This window comes from Coffea arabica, chromosome 1c (assembly GCF_036785885.1).
Source record: "Coffea arabica cultivar ET-39 chromosome 1c, Coffea Arabica ET-39 HiFi, whole genome shotgun sequence".
In the NCBI taxonomy this organism is placed as follows: Eukaryota; Viridiplantae; Streptophyta; class Magnoliopsida; order Gentianales; family Rubiaceae; genus Coffea; species Coffea arabica.
The window spans coordinates 9880968-9894194 of record NC_092310.1 but is presented as its reverse complement, the minus strand read 5'-3'; the positions used below and the strand labels follow the sequence as shown (position 1 = coordinate 9894194).

At 34.1% G+C, this 13227-nt stretch overlaps 1 non-coding gene and 1 pseudogene across 1 annotated transcript; one reads left to right on the top strand and one right to left on the bottom strand.

Moving 5' to 3' along the window:
- The window catches only part of LOC140038922 (loganic acid O-methyltransferase-like), a 79699-nt pseudogene that overhangs the window by 1608 nt on the left and 64864 nt on the right, over nt 1-13227 (top strand).
- On the bottom strand, nt 1817-1923 carry LOC113743771 (small nucleolar RNA R71). The gene has a single exon (XR_003461196.1). It is a non-coding gene; the product is annotated as a small nucleolar RNA R71 (small nucleolar RNA).

Below are 13227 nucleotides of genomic sequence, written 5' to 3'. Positions count from 1 at the left end.
GAGAATTCGGCTGCACATGCTTCTGATGCATAAATGAGGAAAATATGGTTTATTTCCAAGTCAAAAAACCATAGTTTTTGACTTTCTTAACAAAAAGGCGAATTGGGGAATCAAATGGTGAAAATTATACCGGTGGAGAGGAGTTTTTGAGCAGTTTTTATGCAGAGGAACACGAGAGGTCTAGACAGAGAGATAGAGAGCAATTTTCTGGCAGAACACAGTCTCTCTAGCTGGCAAATTTTGCAGGAACACTTGGAGACTTCATCTTGTAATCATCTAGTAAAAGACATAGCAGAATTTTGGGGGCTTCACCATTAACTTGGCTAAGCTTTTCTTTATCCTTCTTGTACTTGTAACTCATGATGTTTTCCATTAATGAAGTTATGAATTTGATTGTTATATCATTCATGAGTAGCTAAATTTCTATATCTAGGGAGTAGATGAAATTTATGGCCAAATGATATGAATTGAATGTAATTTACACTTATTGCATCTTGTATTAACTTGTCTTCTTGTGCATATTGATTACTTGTTGTTGTTTGATCACCAATAGCAGGTTTATAATTATTATTACTCAATGAGAATTGGTAATAATAATGGAATAACATGAGTAGAGCTTGAGTTGTAGGTTCATGAGAATAGAAATACATTCAAGTGGATAAATTTTGCATTTCATGCATGAACAATAGCAGATTTAGTTTTAATCAAGAGATTAGAGAAATCTAGACTGTTCTAAGCCTTAATATCATGAGAATGAAAATTTGGCAATTTTGGAAATGAATCCCTGGTTAAATAAGAGTAGTAACAAGTGTTAAATTCATTCATTTGGATTTTTTGCGCCCTAAGTGGAATCTATATCCCTAAATTCAAGTTTTTAGTGAATTTTCTCCATTCGTAACTTGCATTTATCTAATCAGATTGTGGGAAGTAGCATTTATAATATTTCTACTCCAATTTATTTTTAGTCTAAATAATAGAGTAAATAAGGACCTAGTACTTGTTTAACTTACTTCTCGTGGGATCGACCCGATACATGCCATATACTACTTGATTGACCTATATACTTGCAAACAAATGGGTATAAAATCGGAATTAAACTTCCACTTAGATTAAAATTCCGTCAAGTTTTTGGCGCCGTTGCCGGGGAGCGGCAATATTAGGGCCTAATAATCTCTATTAATTTAGACAACTTTATTTTTGTTAGTTAAGTTGTTTATAGTTAATTTTGCATTTTAATCAGTTTTTGACAATTGAAGCTATATAATCTTTCTTATTTCTGTTTGTAGTGTATGCACCGGGTATCTTGGGAAGTAGCACCTTTTGATCCAAAAATTGAGAGGACACTACATAGATAAAGGAAGAATACATCACAAGAGATTTGGCAACCGATAGAGGAAATCTTAATATAGCTACCATTTGAAAAAGAGATGGCAGAAAACGAAACAAATAAGCGAGTTTTACGAGATTTTGCTCTATCGGAAATACAAGAATCTCAAACAAGTATAGCAAGACCTACGGTAAATGCTAACAATTTTGAGATTAAACCATCACTTATTCAAATGGTTCAACAATCTCAATTTGGAGATAATGTAGTAGAAGATCCTAACTCATACTTAACTACATTCTTGGAAATATGTGATACAATTAAAATGAATGAAGTTAGTGATGAGGCTATAAAGCTAAGATTGTTCCCATTTTCATCTTGAGAGATAAGGCTAAACTTTGGCTACACTCTCATGCTCCTAACACTTTCACCACATGGGATGATTTATCAAGAGAATTCTTGAATAAGTATTTTTCACCAGGTAACACTGCTAAGCTAAGAATGGATATCACTATCTTTAGCCAATTGGAAGGTGAATCATTATATGAGGCATGGGAAAGATTTAGAGATTTGCTTAGGAAATGTCCACATCATGGACTGCCTGAGTGGTTAATCATACAAACCTTCTATAATGGTTTATCTTTTTCTACTAAAACTATGATTGATGCAGCTGCAGGTGTAGTTTTGATGGGTAAATCACCCCAAAAAGCTCAGAATTTGATAGAAGAAATGGCCGCAAATAACTACCAATGGGCCAATGAGAGAGGTAATATGAGACGTCACGCAGGTATGATAGAAATGGATACTCTCAACATGCTGAGTGCTCAAATAAATAATATGATGAAGTTACTAAGTAGACAAGGTGGAGTTGGTCCAAATTCATCTAATGCACATGTAATTTGTTGTTCTGTATGTGGAGGTGAACATGATGCTAATGAATGTGTTGATTCTGAGCAGGTACAATTTGTCAACAATTACAATCGTAATGCTTAAATAACCCCTATTTGAATACTTATAATTCGGGGTGGAGAAACCATCCAAATTTTGGATGGAAAGATCAAGGCAATCAACCAAGACCAGCCAATTGGTCGGGATTCCAACCAAAACAATCACAAGCTAAAACTAAACCAAGTTGGGAGATTGCGGTGAAAAAACTCGATAAGGTTACTTCGGAGAGATTTGAGCGAGTAGAAGGAAGATTGGACCAACTTACTACAATGTATAAGAATGTAGAGGTCCAAATTGGTCAAATTGCTAGTTCCTTGAACAATCGAAATTAAGGAGAATTACCTAACAAAACGGAGGCTAATCCTAAGGAACATGTCAAAGCCATTACTCTTCGTAGTGGTAAACAATTAGAAGATCCTCTAGTGAGTGAAGATGAAAAAGATGAGAGTGAAAAACATATAGAAAAGAAAAGGAACCAAGAGGCGATTGTAGAGGAAAATAATCGGGAGAAACCAAGAGAAAATCAACCATCATTTTTCACTACCATTCTGATAACTCTTGTGGTTCCATTTCCCCAAAGACTCAAGCAGAATAAGTTTGATAAAAACTTCGAAAATTTTGTTAAAATTTTCAAACAATTGCACATTAACATTCCTTTTGCCGATATTATTTTGCAGATTCCTTCATCTACAAAATTTCTCAAGGAAATCATGACTCAAAAGAGGAAGTTGGAAGATTGTGAAACAATAGCACTAACGGAGGAGTGCAGTGCTATCATACAAAATAAGCTACCACCAAAATTGAAGGATCCGGAGAGTTTTTCTATACCTTTCACCATAGGTAACATTGATTTTCCTAAAGCATTGTGTGATCTTGGTGCTAGTGTATCATTAATTCCTTTAACGGTGGCTAGACAATTAGGTTTGCATGAGTTTAAACGCACTAATATTACTTTACAACTAGTGGATAGGTCTATTAGATATTAATTGGGAGTGTAAGAGAATGTATTGATAAAAGTTCAAAAATTTATCATTTCAGTGGATTATGTGGTTTTAGATATGGAAGAAGACATATCTATACAAATTATTCTAGGTAGACCATTTCTAACTACTGTAGGTACTATTATTGATGTTAAAAATGGCAAACTTAAATTTCAAGTAGGTGAAGAAAATGTATAATTTAATTTGAATGAAATGAAAAAATACCCTTCTTTTACCAATCATGCTTATTCTATTGGCATAATAGATAAACTAACCCAAGAGTTGAACCAACTCAATTTTGACTTCGATTCTCTTGAGTATTGTTTAATGAGTTTAGGTATGCAAGAAAGTGATTGTGTGAAGAGATTGAAGAATTGGCCAAATATTTGAATTTTCAAGCACCTTATAAAAGGGGTAATGTCTATGAAAGTCTTGGTCAAGGAAAAGGGCTTCCACCACCTTCAGAAATTGAACCTCCAAAATTAGAGTTCAAACCATTTCCAATTCATCTAAGGTATGAATTTCTGGAAGAAAATAGCACTTTACCAGTAATCGTTATGCTAGCCTTGATGATGAGCAGTGTACAAAGTTGTTAAGAGTTCTAAGAAGGCGTAAGAAGGCAATTCGATGGACAATTTCAGACATTAAGGGTATAAGTCCTTCTATATGCATGCACCGCATTTTATTGGAGGACAATTATAAACCGGTGGTGAAAATGCAAAGAATATTCAATCCAAACATGAAAGAGGTGGTAAGAAATGAAATTCTTAGGTGGCTTGACACAGGTATAATTTTTCCTATCTCCGATAGCATTTGGATCAGTCCAATTCATGTTGTACCAAAGAAAGGTGGAATAACTACAATTGTGGGTAAAAATGATGAGATGATTCCATCTAGACTTGTGGTTGGGTGGAGAGTGTGTATCGATTATCGCAAATTAAATGCGGTAACAAGAAAAGATCATTTTTCTTTACCATTTCTTGATCAATTATTGGAGCGAATAGTCGAATATAAATGTTACTGTTTTCTTGATGATTTTTCAAGGTATAACCAAATAGCTATAGCTCCGGAGGATCAAGAAAAGACCACATTCACATATCATTATGGTACTTTTACTTTTAGAAAGATGCCATTTGGTTTATGCAATGCTCCTGTGACTTTTCAACATTGCATGATGACTATATTTTCTGATTATATTGAGAAAATTATAGAGATATTTATGGATGATTTTTCTATGTATGGTTCATCTTTTGATCATTGTCTTCATAATTTGGATTTGATTTTACAGAGATGTGAAGAGACAAATCTTGTACTAAATTGGAAGAAATACTATTTTATGGTAAAAGAAGGAATTGTTTTAGGACACAAGATTTTTTCTAAAGGAATTGAGGTGGATAAAGCAAAAATTGAAGTCATCGAGCAATTGCCATCTCCAAGCAATGTCAAGGGGATATGGAGTTCTCTAGGACATGTCGATTTTTATAAAAGCTTTATCAAGGATTTTTCTAAAATAGCAAAGCCGTTATGTGATTTATTATGTAAAGATACCTCTTTTCAATTTAATGATAATTGTTTGGTTACTTTTGAAAGGTTGAAGAAGGAATTGATTTTTGCTCCAATTATAACTTCGCCTGATTGGTCATTACCATTTGAATTGATGTGCGATGCAAGTGACTATACGGTTGGAGCAGTTTTGGAGCAAAAGAAAGAAGAAAGATTGCACGTCATCTATTATGCTAGCAAATTGTTAAATGAGGCACAACTCAATTATGCAACAACGGAAAAGGAGCTATTAGCGGTGATATTTACTTTAGACAAATTTAGACCCTATCTAGTAGTATCTAATATTATCATATGTACGGACCATTCGACTCTTAAATATTTGCTACATAAGAAAGACGCAGAACCTAGATTAATTCGGTGGATTCTTTTATTGCAGGAATTTCATATGGAAATATGAGACAAAAAGGGAACGGAGAATCTCGTGGCGGATCATCTATCACGCTTGGAATATATCCCAATCAATGACCAAGTTCCTATCCAAGAAAATTTTCTGGATGAATTTGTCCTAGCAATTATCAATTTTTCGATGGTATGCAGATTTTGCTGATTATTTGGTAAGTGGAAAGATTCCAAAGGGATTTAATTATCATCAAAAGAAGAAATTCTTGCATGATGTCAAAAGTTACTTTTGGGAGGAACCCTTGCTATATAAACATTGTGCTGATGGAACGGTGCGCAGATGTATTCCCGAAGACGAGGTACATATTGTTTTATATCATTGTCATAACCTTGAAACAGATTGTCATTTTAGCACTTCAAAGACTGTAGCAAAGGTATGGCAATTAGAGTTTTATTGGCCAATTATGTACCGAAATGTTAGGGAATATGTTAAAAGTTGTGATGCATGCCAAAGAACTGGAAATATATCTCGAAAAAATGAAATGCCCCTAACTACTTTCTTAGAAGTTGAGTTATTTGATGTGTGGGGTATAGATTTTATGGGATCATTCCCTAATTCTTTTAATAATAAGTACATCTTAGTAGCAGTGGATTATGTTTCTAAATGGGTAGAGGCAATCGTTTCACCTACTAATGACTCTAAGATTGTACTCCGGTTCCTTAAAAAGAACATTTTTTGCAGGTTTGGTATACCTAAGGCCATAGTAAGTGATGAAGGAAAACATTTCTATAACAAACAACTGGATTCCTTATTGTTTAAATACGGCTGTAGGCACAAGACATCACTCCCGTATCATCCTCAAACCAACGGACAAGCGGAGCTAGCTAATTGAGAGATATAGCTCATCTTAGAGAAAGCAGAGAACAAGTCATGCAAAGATTGGGCTACAAAGCTAGATGATGCACTATGGGCTTACTGAACGGCATTTAAGAGAATCTTAGGGATGTCATCGTATTGTTTAGTCTATGGAAAAGCTTGTCACTTACCTGTAGAGATTGAACATAAAGCTTATTGGGCTATTAAAGTAATTAACATGGATTTTAATCTTGTAGGTGGAAGGAGGCTACTTGAATTAAGTGAATTGGGGGAACACCGGTTACATGCTTATGAAAATACCAAAATTTATAAAGAAAAGATCAAATATTGGCATGATAAGCATATTATCCCTAAACAATTCCAGGTAGGGCAAAAAGTACTCTTATTCAACTCACGCTTGAGGTTATTTCCGGAAAAACTTAAGTCAAGATGGTCGGGACCATTTGAAGTTATTCAACTATTTCCTTATGAAACCGTTGAAGTAGCTAATACAAGAAATGAGCGGTTCAAGGTCAATGGACAATGGACAATGATTAAAACCCTACTTGGCAAGTGAAATCGTTCCCAAGGGACTTATATGTCTTTTGGGCGACTCTTCTTCAATTTAAGAATCTGAACCTGTGAGTCGAGCCAACAACTATAAACAAAAGCGCTAATTGGGAGGCAACCCTGTGACACCCCGAGGCAGAAGAAAAGGGAAAAATTTCTGGTGAATAGTGTTTTGTGGAGAATCCGGCTAGAAGCCATGCAAATTCCTTATATTTTTCTTAAAAATTCTCTTTTCTTTGACAAATACCACTTTACAATGGCCCTACTACTCAATCGCCCCACAATAAGTGCCAATGAACCTAGAAAGTAGGGTTTTACTTTTGGTTTCAAGATCGGAGCAAAATTAGGGTTTTCGCGATTTTTCGCCGGATGAATTTTCGGTACAGAGTAAGGATTAAATTTGGAGATTAAAAGTGACTTTTAAGTGAGAAATAATATGTGATTAGTAGCAATGATATAAGGTTAGTGAATGGGAAGTAAAAACCCTAATACGTGTGCTTTTAAGAAAAACGGCGCGAACCGGCGGGTCCCGCGCACTACCGACTGAACGCACCACTTGACCACCATTTTTCTTACCATACAAGCTTATTGACTTTTGAGCAAAATATCTTCTTAATTGGCAGCTGCTTTGACCGAAAATTGAGGCTTAAAATAGCAAGGAAAAGAAAGAGAAAAATGAAAGGTGGTGGTGACCCTAGAGTTTCTTGACCAAGACTTGGTCTTTCTATTTATCTCCAAAATTTAGCACTTTCCTCTTCATTTTCTGCACTCCTTGGCCGAGAGAAAGAAGGGAAAAATACCAAGGGAAGATTTCTTCATTTCTTCTTGAATCCAACCACAAAGTGAGAAAACAAAAGAAATAAACCGATTAAACTCACCTTTGAGTGTTTAGTTAGTGAATTGTTGGTGAGATTGTGAAGGGGAAAGCTAAGGCTATACTTGGTGGACACTAATCAAGGGCTTGGACTTGAGCAGGACAATAATAAATGATGGATGAGGTTCGTGAGTCGTGGTTGGTGAGTGATCTCTCAACTATTTCCAAAGTTACTTTGAACTAATTCTTGCATTTATTACTCCATTGCATATCATTTGGGTTTGGGTGTGTGCCATGACATAATTTGGCTCCAATGAGTTCCTGGAAAGTCTTTTGCTTAGAACCAATGTCTCCACTACTGTTTACACATTCTTTGGAGTACGATGGCTCCTTACTTCTGCTTCACGGTTACCTGATCTAAACGAGCATTGGGTATTTAAGTACAAGAACTTCACTGGCTCACATGAGCAATAAATGAACATTTGATTACTGCATCATGACATCATATCAATGCTTTATTGTGAAATATACTTGGCTGTTACTTTTACTAGTCACTCACTGAGCTTCTAGCTCACCCCCTATTATCTTCTTCTCCCCACAGGGATCGAAGTAAAGGAAGAACTTGTTTTTGGATCATTGTGTGGTTGGATGGCGTACATCTTGTATAGTTTAGATTTGATTTTGGTTTATGTACCTTTGGGCTTGTATAAATATTTGGAATTGAATCGGATGTATATCTACATTCTACGCTTAGAACTAGTTTCCGTTTCGCTTATGATATGTAATTTTGGAGAATTGGATGTATTATTCGAGTTGTACCTTGTAATTTACTTGAGGAATGTAGTAAGTAAGTGAGTCCCGGCGAGAGTTGGGCAGGCGGTCCGCTAAACCCTTTGGTTCGCCTTAGGGGGAGGTGGGGTCGTCACAAACCCAATGTTTAAGTTATAAGTGTTAATTTGGAGTGATTTTGTGTTTAATACATATATTTAAGTTAATTTGTTGTTTGTGTGTCATAGGGTTGGTAAACAGAAGCAAGAAGTATCATTTGAGGTGAAAAAGGCAAATTTTGATCAAGCAACTTAACCCCTTGATTTGCGTTAAAAGTGTATTTGATCTATTAAAAAGGGTGTTAGCAGTTTTCTATATTTTGGTAGAAGTTCCTGGTTCGAATGGTTGACTTGGATCTCAACCATTGCACTGGGGGATACTTTTTCCTTTTCTTTTGTTTCTTTTCTTTCCATACACATTGAGGACAATGTGTATTCTAAGTGTGGGGGAAGAAATATGTGGTACTTTTAGTAGCTTTTATGTTTAATGTGTGGACAAGTAGTTGAAAATATTTCCTATGCTTAATTGTTGTTTATTTTGGGTTTGCTGGCAGGAAGTTTAGTCCACTTTTAAGGGGTGCTTTTAAGGGGAAACTCTGTCAAAATTTTTTCAAAACCTTATACATATATATATATATAATAATAATCATAATAAACAAATAAAATTTTGTCAATTATCCTTTTGAAATAAATTTATGTAGTTTCAAAACTTCTCTTCTCATTTAATTTGGAAATGACTATTATGTGATTATAATTTTTACATTTGCAGGAAAGTATATCTAGTAAAGTGGAGAAAATTATGCTTATATTTTGCATATTTGATGAAATTTTTTCTTTTTACTTGATTTTATAAGTTAAGAAATTAATATGGTCAATAAGGGTCACACTCTTCTTATGATTATTCTTTAGAGGGAATTTATTATTTCTCTATATACTTGTAAAAAAAACAAAAAAAAAAGAGTTATTCTACTCCAATGGTTCTTGTACCTAGTAACCGGGAGTCTTCATCTACAAATGTCGACTTTCGTGTAAAACGGTACTTGGATTAAGAGTATGAAAAGTAACTTGAGTATGTGAAATATTGAGTAACTGGCGATTTTCGTTTAAAAATGTCAATCTTCACGTCAAAAGATATTCTCACAACTTAAGTAATATTTAACTATAAAAAAAAAGAATAAATCCCTCTTTAAGAAAAAGAAGAAGATGATCATGAGATTAGTTAGCATCTTTATTGATTATATGAGTTACTTGTTTGTGAAATTGGGTAAGAATGAGAAATTAAATTGAATTAGTATAATTATGGTATATTTGGCTCTCTTTTACTTGATATTATGAGTACTTGAGAATTAAAGAAAAATCACATAATGGTTATTTACCTTGATTCGAGAAAATGAAGTTGATTTGAGCACATATGTTTATCTTAAAAAATGATGAAATATTGTTGGTTTGTATTTCTAATTGCTTGAGAACAAGCAATAGTTCAACTGTGGGGGTATTTGATAAGAGTATATTTTACGTATTTTTAAGTATATTTTATCAGTTAATTTCAGTAGTTTAATCTAGTTTATAACTAAAATAATTAGGGTATTCGTAAAAATATATATTTTTTATTAAAGTGGCTAATATTGCATTTCTATTGATTTTAAGGATAAAAACTTCATTTTCTTGCAGGATTAATGATTCAATCATCAAAGGGTGTGAATTGAGAAGAAAATCTGATGATTGGTGATGAATTGAAGTGTGTGAAGAAGAAATGAAGTGAAAAACATTTAATTGAAGAAATGCAGTTCAAGACAATTTTGACACGTTTCTGTATTTCGGCTATATCTGGAACTACACATATCGGATTGAGGTGATCTTTATACCATTTTAAAGCTATGAGGTAGCCCTACATTTGGTATGAAAATATCGAAATCCAATTCAATCGTTTTCCTAGTCAAAAAGTCGAAACACAAAAGCTTATCTGTATGGTCGAGAGTTGAAACACAGAATTGACCAGTTTGTGGTATTTCGATCATATCTCCATCCACCGATCTCTAAATTAGATGATTCTTGAAGCATTGGAACGTTGAGTCAAAGGGCTACAACTTTCATGTTTTGCACAATAGCCAGCTCGGCGGCTATCACAAAGAAAATTGCAGTTGAAGCGAGGTCAAAAGTGAATACGCGTTTTGTAGCCGAAATTCTGCAATTTGCTCAGCCATTTCTCTTATGTTCACACTACTTTCTAGCTATATTTGGTACACATGCTTCTAATACATAAATGAGGAAAATATGGTTTATTTCCAAGTCAAAAAAGTCAAAAAATCATAGTTTTTGACTTTCTTAACAAAAAGGAGATTTGGGGAATCAAAGGGTGAAAATTAGACCGGTGGAGAGGAGCTTTTGACCAGTGTTTATGCAGAGGAACATGAGAGGTCTGGATAGAGAGATAGAGAGCAATTTTGTAGCAGAACATATTCTCTCTAACTAGCAAATTTTGCAGGAACACTTGGAGACTTCATCTTGTAATCATCTAATGCAAGACATAGCAGAATTTTGGGGGCTTCACCATTAACTTGGCTAAACTCTTCTTTATCCTTCTTGTACTTGTAACTCATGATGTTTTCCATTAATGAAGTTATGAATTTGATTGTTATATCATTCATGAGTAGCTAAATTTCTATATCTAGGAAGTAGATGAAACTTATGGCCAAGTGATATGAGTTGAATGTGATTTACACTTGTTGCATCTTGTATTAACTTGTCTTCTTGTGCATATTGATTACTTGTTGTTGTTGTTTGATCACCAATAGCAGGTTTATAGTTGTTATTACTCAATGAAAATCGGTAATAATAATGGAATAACATGAGTAGAGCTTGAGTTGTAGGTTCATGAGAATAGAAATGCATTCAAGTTGATGAATTTTCCATTTCTTGCATGAACAAGAGCAGATTTAGTTTTAATCAAGATATTAGAGAAATCTAGACTGTTCTAAGCCTTAATATCATGAGAATGAAAATTTGGCAATTTTGGAAATGAATCCCTATTTAAACAAGAGTAGTAACAAGTGTTAAATTCATTCATTTGGATCTTTTGCGCTATAAGTGGAATCTATATTCCTAAATTCAAGTCTTTAGTGAATTTTCTCCATTTGTAACTTGCATTGATCTAATTAGATTGCTGGAAGTAGCATTTATAATATTTCTACTCCAATTTATTTTTAGTCTAAATAATAGAGTAAATAAGGACCTAGTACTTGTTTAATTTGCTTCTCGTGGGATCGACCCGATACATGCCCTATACTACTTGATTGACCTGTATACTTGTAGGCAATCGGGTATAAAATCGGAATTAAACTTGCACTTAGATCAAAATGCCGTTGGTCACTACAAGAAAATTGGCCTTTTGTAACAACAAAAGTTCATCACTAAATGCCGCCAAGTCGTCATTATATAGATATAGTAACGACTTTTCCTTTTGTCACATGGTTGTCACAGATTCTATGTCACAAATGGGTTCATGTGACTACCTTTTAAAGTCGTCACAGAATCTTGTTATTCAATGACGAGGAAAAAGTCGTCACTAAAGGATATCATTTTGTGATGGCTTTTCTTGTCACTATTTTACCTATATTTTTGTCATAGATATAGCAAAAGTTGTCACAAATTTTAAGTTTACAGTGACGACCTAAGCTTGTCACTATCAGTCCCATTATTCAGTGACAAAAATAGTCATCACTTAGTGAACTTGCAAATCAACTTTGTTTCGAAGAGCTGAAATTGACCATTACGAATATAGCATTTTCCAACAAATTATAGCAGAACATTCAATTTGATAAAAGGTAAAATTAATGTAGAATGAAGTCACAAATTAATATATATGGCCACAAACATCGGTAAATTCATCAAACTAAAAGTCAACCAAAAATATCGGGTCTCAAATCCCACATAATCAGTTCAAGCACTAATGGCCAATACATATCCTTCCTAAAAAATAGAGTACTAGATTTCCAAACTAAAGCATAGATTGCACCACCAATGTTAGACTTCAACTATCTCTATCATCATATCCAACAGCCTCCTCATGATCAATATCAAATTAGGCTACATCGAAAATAAAGTATTATGTGTATTAGAATAGACTTTATTTAGAAAATATGCTATTACAACCTTACACAACTAAATTGAATGAATGGTCATACACAACAAGACTCTAACTACTGTTAACTTGATAAGAAGTAAAAGAATCAGTCAAAAGAGTTTCAGCCAAAATAAAGAGAATATAATCAATTACTTCCAATAGCTTATTTGTTAGACATATTTGCATAGCCAGCAAATTCGAAATATAAGCGATAGCATAAATTGTCTTAAGTAACTCTTTCATTTGGGCAATCAAATCCTCACACAGCCCTCTTGTTTCAAGTTGATGCTTCTGCAAGTTCTTAATCAGCTTGGAGTAAAACTGGTTGCTTGGATAGGGCTCTTTTTTTCCATCTTCCAATAATCATATGAAGGTATCAGTTTCACTTTCATTCATATTGAACCTCTCTCCACTATGTTCTTTCTAATTGAACCAATTCCTTCCCTCCCCCTCCTCCCTGATTGTGCAGTGCCTATGTCATTGAACATATCATTTAAATCTTCAATATCACTATCCCTTTCTTCATTCTCGTCTTGATTAATACCCTTCTCAATTTCATGTCGGAATTGTTCACCATGGTGTATCCATCTAGTGTATCTTTGACATTATTTCATGGGATCTTAAGATGTTTTGCCTTCTAAGAATATGCAAATTTAAGGAAAGTAGCCACAGCAAGTTTATAAGATTCATCCTTTCTATTACCAAGTGTCATCCAATTTTTGTCCATGTCATAGAGTTACAAATCTATTCAAGTTTATCTAAGCATTAACAAAAATTGAAGAAGCCAAAAATATGCATACTTCACAATTATAGTCCACTGGATAGCATAAAAGTGTAGAAAAAGTTCAAGTACTAACCTTGAATCTAAATGCTAATGAGGTTG